The following is a 9663-nucleotide window of genomic DNA, read 5'->3' on the forward strand; positions in this document are numbered from 1 at the left end:
CTCAAAAGAAGGAAAACCATGAAATTAAGGACAACAAACAACAAAGAGAAACTCATACACAGAATCTGTTAGTGTTTATGAGTCACTAAGGCCTTCCTGTCTCCTCTTATAAATTGTGGGAATCCACCGTGGGCCATCCTCTCCTTGAAAACCACCGAGGTGCTATTTTCCTCACAGCCCCAGCGCCCAGGACGGGGGGGGGCCCGCTGCACAAATGAAAGAATTTTTTTTTTCTTCAAAGTAGGAAACCAAATCTGAGGAGCAAATGCTGCGCGGCGCGTAAACAGAGGCGACTGCACGAGCCTTGGCGATGAGATCACCGAGTGCCTTGGCCTGGCGCTGCTTTCCGACAGCGGAGGGCTTAACAATGGAATGGATGGGAAATGCCAGGAAAAGTTAAAGAGCTTTGGACACGAGGTCTTTGTAGAAGCTCATTCTTTATTATTAACAAACAACTTCCCCCCCCCCCTCCTTCCTTTCTCTCTTCAGCAAATGAGGATTTTCTTTCCTGCACGTATTTTTTTTAAGTCCCAGCCACTTTAACCTCTCAGTGCCGGGGCGTTGGGAAGCCAAGTGCCGCATTCCGCCTCTGCACACACCAGCACTGCCCATGCTGCCACGGGAGGGCCAGGATTTCCCCTCCAGGTTGCAGGTGGGACTTGCAGGACAGCGGCAGGGCACCTGCTTACTGCCCTGAGCAGAGACCATCCCCTTTGGTTCGGCAGAGCATGTGCAAAAGCTTCCTTCAGGCCAAGGGAAGGATGCTCAGCCCATGCTTCCTGGCTGAAACTCGCTCAGGGTTTACAGTTTCTGCCTGAAAAAAGCTGGAATCCACAAATGAGAACCAGGTTCCCACTGGCAGGAAGGGCAAGCTTCGCTGGTGTCCGTGTGAGCGCCTCGCCCAGCACAGACACTCAGATGGTTTCGGAGTTCAGCTGGTTTCAAGGGGAGCCACCCAGGCTCACTCCGACCAGGGCCAGCCTTGAGCATCTCATCCAGGCTGCACTTAAAGCAGTGATGAAGCACATCTGTGTATTTAGGGACTTTCAGTACCAGCATTGTGTGGAGAGACAAAAATAAGACTAAAAAGTGCAAGGTGCTCTAAAATGGGGTTTGATACTAGCACACAACACCCAGGCTTTGGGAGGGTGGTGTTCAAGTGCTCTGATGTGACAGCATCGAGCACTCCCGAAAGCTCAGGGGAGATTAGCTCCTGTGTGCTTACTCTCAAAAGTCCCTCGTTGACTTTTTCCTGGGGAAGCGCCGCTGGCCACTGGCCCGCTCCGCGGTTTCTGGAGGTGGCCAGGCACAGCAGAGCAGGCGGCGGCTGCTTTTTCAGCCTGGAGGAGTCACGGGAACTGGGAGCTCTCCGTGCTGGCTGCTCTCAACAGCTCACCTCTACTTAAATTCCTGCTCGATTCACATGATTCGTTCTGTCAGTTCAGAAAACGGTTTCCCTGCTCCCTCCGGATTTCTTGGTTTCCATGCCACGAGCACTGGAAATAAAATTATTATAATAACGATTACGCTACAACAAAAAGGCTACCCCCAAAATTACATAGTCTGGAAGAAACAAGGGAGTTAAAAACCCTGGGATAACCATAAGTGTTATAATTCCATGCTCGCGCTAAGTGCAGAACAAGCCTCAGCAGCCCCCGCACCAGCAGCCCCCGGCCCTGCCGTGCCACGGAGCCCCGCAGGCGGCCAGCCCCGAGCGGGGGGCTGCTGGGAGCAGAGGCGAGGACCCCACTGCTGGACGGTGTTTGCCCCACAGCTGACGGCACCGGCAAAAGGAGTCCGCAGGAATTTGTTGTCCCCTGCCTCCAACAAAGCCGAGTCCTCTGCGGGCAGCCGTGCGACCAGCGGGGCCGGTGTGGGACGCTGTGCGGCACGTGGGGAGTGAGCGGGGTGCGTCTGCGGTGCCCATGGCACTTCTGTATTTGATGATTTGGGGACAGGGAGATCAGACATTTGTGTCAAGTCTTCTAGTTAATCCCTGTTAACGGGCACAATACTCAGCAAAAGGGACTTTGGAGTTTAGCGAGAAAACATCAGACCCCAAACTGCAGTGGAGAAGTCAGATGCAGGGTAGATACAAAGGGGGACATCGCTTTAATACGATTCACTCTGTTTTTTATCTATTCCTCCTTCATTTCCACTTTTCAAGAACACAGAGGATGTTTTTCTTTAAGAACAGCACATATACTTACACTGTTCCCCCCCATCCAGCTCAGCACGTGCTCCACGGGGCTGTGCTGCACTTCGCTGGCGCTGGCAGAGCTCCTCCAGCCCTGGGTCTCTGCAGCCTTTTGCTGCAGCTCTCGAGCCCCCACTGCGTGGTGCTTCCCTGCCCTGCACACGCACGTGCACCTGCTTCCTTGGCTCTCCAAATCCCTTTCCTTTCCCCTGAATTAAAACCACTGAATATTTAGCTTCTCAGTTCTTGCATAGCCTGTCAGGTAGCAGAATCATTCGCATTTTTCCTTTTCTCTTCCGGATGAAGTACAGCACCTGAACAAGAACCAACCAGCCAAGGATGCACCCTCCAGCCAGACATTCCCTGTAGCATTTCGGTTCACCTTGCATTCTCCACTCTTTGCCAGACAAAGATCGTTTCTGTAGGGAAAAAATGGAATGAAAGAAATGTGAGTTCCAGAGTACCCGGCGACAGAATTCCTGCCTGCTGGGGTGACAAGGGACTGAACCAAGTCTAAGAAAAAATCATTTGAAGGCTTGTTTCCCTGCAGCTAAACTGCCTAGACAATCCTTGTAAATCTGCATATTCTCAAAAGAGGATGATCTTCTTGTCGTCCTCAAGCTCCTCTCACACAGCACCCGACACAGCCCTGCTTCCGCACCTTAATGTCAGAGAGCATGCGGAGGGGACACGAGGGTGACATCTCATCGGAGAGCACAAATAAAACAATCGGTACCACTCGCTGCCCCGAGGGCTTCCTCAGGCAGGACTTAATTTCCCTGAAACACAAAGAACAATTCCCTGCATCGTGTATTGATGGGGCTTGGGTTTGGTCGCCAGTACGAACACACACACACACACATCATTTTTCCTTTTACATTTTTGTGTGATGACTTGCATGACAAGCCTAATAAAAGCTTAGACAAAAAACCCAAAACACACAAAAATGTAATACTGTTTTATATTAACTTCCAGAGCACTTCTGCGACTGCAGGAAGAAACTGAATTAAAACATTAGAACAAAAAGCAGTCAAGTACGGAAAAAATAAATGCCCACTTAAAAACCATCCACTGTTTCTGAGCTGACACGGAGGACCGCATCGCCGTGGGCGGCGCTTGGTGCTCTCACAGCACCTTTGTGCAGCGCTGGCTCTGTCCCTCCACAGCCCCATGCGGCTGCCCGCTGCCCCCCTACCGCAGAGCTGTAATTTCCCTGAAACACAAACAGAAAAATTGGAGTTTTAAGCGCAAGGTGCTCCCAGGGGCCCACCTGCAGCGACGGCCTGCTGCAGCAGGAGCCCACAGCAGGGCAGGGTCTGAGCTCCTGGGGCACGGTGCAGCTCAGCCGGCCTCCGTGGAGCCACGAGGACCTTCTGGAGAAGGCTGGTTTTTGGCAGGAGCCAACAGGCTTCCTGCCTCCTGCCCAGCAGGGGTTCGCCCCCAGGGACACTGCGGCATGGCACGTGCATCCCAGTCCCAGTCCCAGTCCCAGTCCCAGTCCCAGTCCCAGTCCCAGTCCCAGTCCATTTCCTGCCTCCCGGCCCCGCTCGGCTCCAGCCCAGCTCCAGGCGGTGGGCAGCAGGGCTCGTCCTCCAGCCGCACTGACGTGCTTGCCAAAGGGAAAAAGAAACACAACAAAACCCCTATATTGCAACACGGAAAACAAACAGCATGTGTGTGTTAAAGCAGGATCCCTCTCCTCTCCCCTCACGATGTATTTATAACCTACCTGGGGGGAATGGTAGGCGTTTTGTTACTAATGACCCTCTGGCATTTGAAAACCAGCAGTAACAATTTAAAAGCGTGATCTATATCACAGGGCCACAGGAACAGCTCCGCATGGAAATGGGAACGGCTCTTTGAGAAGCTGATAGTGCACTGAAAACACCCCGCTCCAGCTCCAACTGTGCCAAGCAGCTGCAAGAAAGAAATACCAGCAGGAATGGAAAAATGTTTCCACTTATTTTCCTAGGCCTCGTGCCATCAAAAAAGCCCTGGAAGGGGGCGGGGGGGCCGGGGCTCTCCGCGACACCCGTGCGAGGTGTCGGCCCCGTGCGCTGGGTCAGCAGGGAAATGTCGGCGGCATCGCGTCCAACACCAGGCGGCACCCGCACCAGCACGGCGAGGGGCACCCGGTGCGGGCAGCAGCAGCATCGGCTCCCCCGGCGGAAACCGACCCCGCTCCCAGCGCCGAAACCAGTAGCTGCACTCGAAACCACTTCCTCCACCTCGTAACAATGCACAGAGGAATTTCCACAAATCCCAAGGCTGCCCTGACTTCCATTTCTAAACTTGGAAAAAGAAATACCAGGACATTCCTTTGTTGTTCCAGCTCACTGGCTGTTTGATCTGGGTTTTTTTTTTCTCCAACTGAGCCAATTAAAGAATCCCAATTTCCCCTGGAAAAAGGATAAAGCGGTAACAAACAATGCGCTCGCTTCTTTGATTTCTAACTAATTGTTTCCAAGTTGGACCAAAACCTGTCACCTTGTACTGGTCAGCGAGGTTTAATGCTTAAGCTGCGTTTTGGCCCGGGAGAGGAAGCGATCGCTGCATTGGCGCTGCGTTCCTGCTGCTTCTGGAAGGAAACGGCGTAAGGCTGCCCGTGCTCAGCGGCTGTTCTGGCTCAGGTAAGCCGCTCGCAGGACGGCCCCGACCAGCCCCTGGTGCCCGGCAGCCCCGGGGCGATGCCCAGCACAGGCCGGTGCTCCTGCCCCGTCGCTGGGACAGAAATCCTCAACGCTCGTGCACAGAAACAGCATGTGAAAAGCAAAGAGATCTGCGTCCCTCCTCTTCTCCTTCACACACAGCGCGACCAGAGGGCTGCGGGTTTCCCCCTCGCCCCCCCGGGCACGATGTCTGTCCGTCTGTCCCTCAGTAAATCCTCACCAGACAGCAGCCCAGTGAGCCAAGGGTCCCGGGCACCCCCGGGGACAGGGGGACCCTGCGTGATGCTCTTGTGTATGGGCAGCCCCGGCACAGCCCCAGTGCCCCTGCGTCCGTCTGCCACTGCTCCCGGCCGTGTCTGGGTGGGAACACACCACGTCCTCCAACGAGTCTGTTGCTGTGAGGCTGAAAAAATGATATCCACGTGCACACGTGAAATGCTGGCCGTCAGTTTGCTCCAGGAGCTGTTAATGGTCATTGGGGAAACTCGGGGGAGTTTTAGGAGCACTTAGGATCAGCCCTGGGCAGCCGAGGCACGCGGGGATGGACGCCTTGCCACGTGGCTCAGACGGACACGCGGGGCGTGCGAGGTGCAGGCTGCTCACCAGCAGCCCTACACCAGAAGTAATGCAGGCAGCAGCCTCGCCGCAACCACGCAGCGAAGCTCGGAGGGTGGCTGCTCCCTCGAGTGTGAGGAAACATCCATTCTTCTGTCAGGAAGAAGGAGAGACAGGAACCTTGAACTTGAGGAGGAAGGACCGGGTTCCTGTTGTTCAGCTGGGGTAATTAATATCACGCACATCGAGAGGGGCCAAAGGGGAACACGTGCTGCCTACGGAGACCCAGCGCGGGGCCTGCGCCGCTGGCTGCTGCTGGTGGGACAGGCTTGGGGATGGTGCACTGCCCACAGCAGAGGGAGAAGTCCTGCTGGGTTTCAGTGTTAATCTATAAAACCCCGACAGCCTCCTGCCGGGACGTGCCTGCTGCAGCCCGCAGCTGCCTCCAACAGCAGCGCCGCCGGGGAGCTGGTCCTGAGCCCTGGCGAGGTGCTGGTGGTGCAGCCGTGGTCACAGAGGGGTGAGCACGGCCTAACTATTTCAGCTCTCAAAGCACCTCAGGTTTTTGGATGAAAAAATACTGTAGATGAAGACTTCCAGCCTCTCTCGTGTGGAGATACAAAACTGCTTATTCATCTACTAATTCCAGTGGGAATTTAAAACTCAGTGTTGTTGGAGTTGGGATGCAGAGACCAGTAACACCTCTGTCTTCTCAGCTCCAGTTCTGCCGTGAGGACTGGGAGGCCCCGGTCCAGCAGACCCAGCAGCTGAAGGTCATTGCCACAGCCTGAGTCGAGGTGTGAGCCCTGCGAGGCTCTCATAAGCCACCAAGCACTGGTCCAGCGCAGACAACGACACTATCCTCATATCCTCCACTGCCTGGGGTCTGGGCACACCGTGAGATCGATGTGCTCCAGCACAGCCTCAGAGTGCCGGTGGGTGTTGGCGAGGTTCTCTTCTCATGATATGACAGGGATGAAGCTGAGACCTCTGCCTTTTTTTTTTTTTTTTTGGTGGTATCTTATCATCCAAGAGCTCATTAACCAAGAATTCCTCATGCTGTTTATTTTCCATTTGTCCATATGCTCCCCACAAACCCAGCCTCATCTCTGTTTTAAGTTTATACTTAGAAGCAGTAATTGGAAGGGCTGAACAAAGGCACGAAGGAAGGCAACACAAGCACTAACAAACTTACCAGATGTTTTGGATTCCTGCATTTCCCCGAGAAGCAGGATCCTTAATGTTTTGATCATGTCATCACAGCACAAAACCATTGCAGCCTGGAATACGACTGGCTCCTCTTCCCCGACTATTGGCCACAGAGGCAGTAACTCATGTCACCGCGAGCCACCCAAATCCACGAGCGAAAGCAAAAACCTGGGACGTGCCTGTGCGGCACCGGTGCCTGCAGTGGGCCCTTCCCAAAGGGCCGAGCACCCCGGGCAGGTCCACACCAGGGATCAGCACCCGAGGGTGGCAACATCACCGTCAGCAGCACAGGGAGCCGGCTCTGCCGCACTGCTGGGCAGTCTGATGGGTATCCCTTCTTTTGGTTCAAGAGTGCTCGTTTCCTTTACGTTTTATGTCAATTCAAAATCGATTTAAACTTAACCAAAGTAAAACGCTATGAATCTGAAACACGGGGAGATGCCAGTTACATTAATATGGTGCATATTTGCTTGTAGATAAGGCCTTATTTTTCAACACAGCTCTTGAAAAACACTTGTGACAACACCACGGCACTCTACAGAATGGAAAGAAGGAAAAGAAGTGGGAATAGCAGCAATTGTGTGCGCTGCAAGCAGCTGTCGAGGCCGCTGGCATGGGGGAGATGGCACTCGCGTTACAGTCAGCAGCCCTCCCTCCCTTTGGTGTGTAACGGTGAGAACAGGCCGTAAGATCACCGAGAGGAACAACTGCCACCACAGCAAACAGAAGTGACTCCTGCCTGCTCGCTGGTCTTAATTTCTAATCCGGTATAGCAATTTTCTGCTGGGCCAGATTAGAAATGTCTTTCCCACTGCCGAGGCCGTGGCCTGCAGCCGCCCAGCAGCCCACCCTCAGGCAGCCGCGGTGCCTGGGACGCAGCGACGCCGGTCCCCAGGCGCCCCCAGCTCTACCCGTGTGATGCACCAGGCTGGGGGACGTGAAAAGAGAGACAGAGAAAGCCCTCCTGCCTCCGTCCTGTGGGGTGCTCCAAAGAGCACCAGAGCCCTGCAAACAACAGCCCTGCAGGCTCACAGAGATCGGCTGAGTACATGAAATTAATTAGGGGAAGAACACTAAAAGCAGACTAAATACTGGAAATCATGAACTAAAGTACAGCTCACATCATGATCGGAAGGGGAACTTCCCAATTTGATTGCAGAAAGCAATTTACTTCAATTAGCGGGGACATAAACAGAGTGCTTGCTTAATAGAAGCATTGCCTCTCCAAAAAGCAAGCTCCTAATTGCGTCTCTCCTCTCGGCATTTGCAGAATTTTCAGAGGCAAGTTTTGTGGTGGAAAGGCCCCGCTGGCCGTGCCCTCCACAGAGTGGCACCATTACTTTCACGTTGAGCTGCCTCAGCTGGTCCCCAAAATGCTGGGACGAGGAGGAGAGCGCCGCGGGGACGGGCGGAGCTGTCCCCTGCCCTCCTGCCTCCGCCACTGCTCCAAACATGTTCAGGGGCATCCGCAGCAGCTTCAGGACGTGTTTTGGGTTTGCTTTTCATCTGGGAGTTTTAAACCATCGTCTTGTCAAAGCCAAGCTCTGTGTTATCCCTTGCGTTACTGGCTGCACCTGCAGACTTGAACCAATCTTTAGGTTTTGGGGCAGTGGCGGTTCCCATCTCCTTTGCAACGCCAGGGTTACAAACAAAGCAGTAACACGAGCACATCCTTGCCCAAACGCGCAGCACACCCCATGGCACTGCCCCACCTGGGGGTCCCCGAGCAGGGCTTGGCACAGGGGGTGGCTGGGGGGCTCTCCCAGCCTGGTGGCATGCATGAGACCCCTCCATGCCGAGGCTGGGGCACAGCGCAGCACCTCACCACCAGGCCTGCTCCATAGTGCAATGCGTGTGCGTGCAAGAGCTGACAGGGAGAGGAGTGGTGACAGAGAGCCCCAGAGGATTAAAACAACACAACCCATAGGCAAAAGTCACTTGAGGCACCCAGTGGGGCCAGGCAGAGCCACCAGCAGGGAGGGACAGCCTGGTCTGCACCCAGCCGCATCCCGGCCCCGCAGCGCACAGCCGAGCATCCCGGGGCAGGAGGATGCTGTGCTGGCCCCCGGCCGCCCTACACATCTGCAACCCCTTTCCTTTCTTCTGCTGTTCTATTCCCCCTCCCAGAGCACTTTAAAGGTCCAGATGAGGCCATAATTAGGAGAGCAGTTAAAGTGGCGACCTGGCAGGGCAGTGACCTCCGGCCGTGGGTAGGAAGCAGCAGCCGTGGGTGGGCTGGGGCTCAGCCCCTTGCCGCGCGCAGCGCCCCAAAACCAACGCCCGTGTGCAAGCACTCTTCCTCCAACCCCATCACAGCCCCAGCTGTTTTGTCCGTGCAAAGGAAACGTGAATTTAGGTGAAACGCCTGTGCTGCACAGCGCTGAGCGCCCGCCTGCCCCGTCCCCTGCGCTGCACCGACACCGCTTGCTGTGGCACGAGGTGCCCAGTCCTGGCTCCGTCCCCTGTGCCCCCAACACCACTCGTGGGCATCACACCGTCCTGCTGCCCACACGGGGCTGGGGCGCTGCGCTGCTCCTTGCTCCGCGCTCCGGCACGTCCCGGCATATGTTTTTAAGTAGTGCTGTTTGTGGTCGCTCCGCTCTCTTATCACTGCCGCGACCTTTGCTTGTTGCAGATTAGTGGCTGGAGCCAGTTGGATTTGTTTGATTTCTGTTGATGGTTATTAGGCAGAGGAAGTGCCAGAAGGGATTTTGACCTCGAGTTTAAACCTATTCCAATTAGAGCCACTGAGCCTTTAATTACTGCGCTCCAGCCACTTCGGTTAAAGAAACAACAAAAACAAACACAAAATCTGGTTAAAGATGGGCTTTCTTCTCATCGGCCCTCGGATCAGCCGCCTGCTCTGCCCATCAGCTGTGAGCGGCTGCCCATGGCCAGCACAGGGCTGGCAGCCCCCAGCCCCGTTCCCGTTCCCATTCCCTTTCCCCCATGCTCCTGCCCACCCTGCGTGGCTGCAGCAGAGGAGGGGCACATGCCCGGCATGCGAGGCTGGGGCATGGCGAGCGGCACACA

General features: G+C 55.1%; 1 long non-coding RNA gene across 2 annotated transcripts; it reads right to left on the reverse strand.

Moving 5' to 3' along the window:
- Window positions 1–420: 420 nt before the first annotated feature.
- On the reverse strand, window positions 421–5323 carry LOC121077721. Of its 2 annotated transcripts, XR_005824270.1 has the most exons (3): window positions 5087–5323; window positions 3927–4114; window positions 421–2616 (listed from the first exon to the last, which is right to left on the reverse strand). It is a non-coding gene; the product is annotated as an uncharacterized LOC121077721 (long non-coding RNA). The 2 variants fall into 2 exon arrangements; XR_005824269.1 differs by lacking the exon at window positions 5087–5323 and having other exon boundaries at window positions 3927–4408.
- Between the last annotated feature and the right edge of the window lie 4340 nt (window positions 5324–9663).

This window comes from Cygnus olor, chromosome 14, assembly GCF_009769625.2.
Source record: "Cygnus olor isolate bCygOlo1 chromosome 14, bCygOlo1.pri.v2, whole genome shotgun sequence".
In the NCBI taxonomy this organism is placed as follows: Eukaryota; Metazoa; Chordata; class Aves; order Anseriformes; family Anatidae; genus Cygnus; species Cygnus olor.